This window comes from Ovis aries, chromosome 4 (genome assembly GCF_016772045.2).
Source record: "Ovis aries strain OAR_USU_Benz2616 breed Rambouillet chromosome 4, ARS-UI_Ramb_v3.0, whole genome shotgun sequence".
Classification (NCBI taxonomy): Eukaryota; Metazoa; Chordata; class Mammalia; order Artiodactyla; family Bovidae; genus Ovis; species Ovis aries.
Genome location: NC_056057.1, coordinates 94030021 through 94032630, shown reverse-complemented (window position 1 = coordinate 94032630; position 2610 = coordinate 94030021). Strand labels below are relative to the sequence as shown.

At 53.8% G+C, this 2610-nt stretch overlaps 1 non-coding gene across 1 annotated transcript; it reads right to left on the bottom strand.

Annotated features, from left to right (window-relative positions):
• Positions 1-1986: 1986 nt before the first annotated feature.
• Positions 1987-2059, bottom strand: TRNAC-ACA (transfer RNA cysteine (anticodon ACA)). Its single transcript has one exon. It is a non-coding gene; the product is annotated as a tRNA-Cys (tRNA).
• Between the last annotated feature and the right edge of the window lie 551 nt (positions 2060-2610).

The following is a 2610-nucleotide window of genomic DNA, read 5'->3' as shown; positions in this document are numbered from 1 at the left end:
GCAGCAGAGAGGGGTTGCAAACGTGGCCTTGCCGAAATTTAGCCTCGCGGCTCAGCAGCTGCGTGACCTCGGGCAGCTTGCTCTCTGTGCTTCAGCCTCCTCTTCTGCAAAATGGAGTATAACGGAACCTACATCGTAGGAAAAAGGAGCGAATGCATGTGAAGGACTCGGAACAGGGCTTAGCACATAGTGAATGCTCTGTATTTGCTATTATTGTTATGCTGGTCTCTGGGCAGCCAGTGGTGGAGTACAGATGGGGCTGGAGTCTTCTGCTTCTGTTGGAGGGGTCTACGAGCTTGGAATTCTTTCTAGAAGAGGAGAGAGTTACCCTACCTTCAAATTTACCATAAACAACCCTCCTCCTGTACCTTTACCTCCACCATGTAAACCATCCCAGCCTTTCTCTTTCATAGCTCTGGTCCTGCTGGGAAAGGAAGATGGTGGTCTCCCCATTGCCAGATGGGGACATGGTGATGCGGTGATGGGCGGTGGCCTGTCCCAGGCCACAGTCGAGTCAGCTCAGGCCTCTGTTCTCTGCTGTCCTGCCCACCATCCTTTCTGCCATCAGCCCATCTCCTGCAGCGGCCACAGTGGGGGTAGGAATCCCGGGAGCTCCAAGTCCTCTGTTCACGCCAGCCCCCGAGCCTGGAGACACCAGATGTCTGCAGGACTTGATTCCTCCCCCGCCCCCTATTTCTGGCTTTGGGGTGTTGGGAGCCCTGGAAAATGGAAGCCCGGGAGGGAGTGTCTCTGTTTGAGGACCATTTCCAGCCGAGCCTGGAAGGAGGCTCTGGTGAGCTCCCGCCCCTCCTGGGATGAGGGAACAGCTGCTGTGGGGGCAATGAGACAGTTGCAGATTCCACACGGCGGGGTGGGAGGGGTGGGGTTTGGAGCAGGGTGCCTGAGATGCCTCCGTCCACCCTAGTCTCCATTTATCTAAGCTCTTGCCATCCTTCTAGCCCCTCTCAGGTATTCCCTGGAAGATTCTGGTGTCCCTTCCTCGTGGGATCTTCTGCTGGGTGGCTTTGGGAGTCCTGTCAGTACCTGATGCACTGACTTGCTTGGCTATTTCTGGTGTCCCTCTGGCTACCCCAACCAGACTGGAAGCTTCCAGAATGCAGGGACTTTGCCAGAGTCCCCTGCTTCCTGGGGATGTGGTGCAATGACTGTCTGCTGGTGTGACGAACAAGGAGATGACATGGAGACTTCAGCACCCTTGTGCATCTCGAGAAGCCAGGGGTCCCGGTAGCGGGGTCAGCAATGACTCACATGAGCCAGGAAGGTGAAGTCATCACCGCTAGCACCACCTCCACCCCTTGCTTTCATCGGCCTCTGCCTGTCTGAGCTGTGATTTACTCTGTCTCCGCGGTGAGAGGTCCATGACAGGAGCCGGAGACATGCTCAGTTCTTCTGACGGAAGGCAGGGCACAGGCTGCTGCCCGCTGCTCGTAAAACATCAAAGTTCAAGGGGAACCACGGACAATGGCAGAGAAAAGCTGTCTCTCTCCTTCTGTGGAGTCCTCTTGACAGATACAGTGCCTGCTGTGTGGAACCAGGCAGAGGGCCAGCAAGCCAGACCAGCAATGAGGGACAGATGACAATCATTTATGATTAGTCAAATTCGAGTCATCCACCTCGAGCTGTCAAACCCGAGGGGCCGTCGCCACCTGCTATGCACTGAGCTTGGCGTCTACCTACTTGTTCCTCATGACATGAAACAGAGTCTATTGTCATCCCTATTTTATAGATGATGAAGATGAGTCACTTGCCCAGAGACACACACATAGCAGCAAGTGGCACAACCAGGACTTGAACCTGGGAGTTCTGACTCTTTATCACCACATTAACAGTAAATGAAAGTGAAGTCACTCAGTCGTGTCCAACTCTTTGCAACCTCACAGACTGTAGCCTACCAGGCTCCTCCATCCATGGGATTTTCCAGGCAAGAGTACTGGAGTGGGTTGCTATTTCCTTCTCCAGGGGATCTTCCCAACCCAGGAATCGAACCCGGGGCCTCCTGCATTGTAGGCAGATGCTTTACCATCTGAGCCACCAGGGAACCATAAGCTTAACCTAACAGTAGCGTTCCGTCGCTCACCCTGCCTGTGGAATAGCTCTCTGCCAAGGCTACATGCTCAGTCCCATACTGTTCCAGTCTCTCTGGGCCCAATTGTCTCAGTCAGCTCTTGGCATAATGAAGCTGTGTAACAAAGCTCTTTAAAAAAGCTCAGTGTCTTGAAACAAAGGTCATTTATGACCTGGGTCTCTAGGGTACTGACTCCCCAGGTGGCACAGTGGCCAAGAATCCACTTGCCAATGCGGGAGATGGAAAAGGTTCAGGTTCAGTCTCTGGGTTGGGAAGTTCCCCTGGAGTGGGAAATGGCAACCCACTCCATTATCCTTGCCTGGAAAACTCTATGGACAGAGGTGCCTGGCAGGCTGCAGACCATGGGGTCGCAAAGAGGTGGACATAACTGAGCGACTGAGCTCACGTGCATGCTACTGCAGTTTAGCTGCATATATTAGGCGACTATTACGCACCAGGCACGGTTCTTGGTCAGGACCTTAGCATCTAGCCATTTGGCAGGGAAGATACACAAGACAGCCACG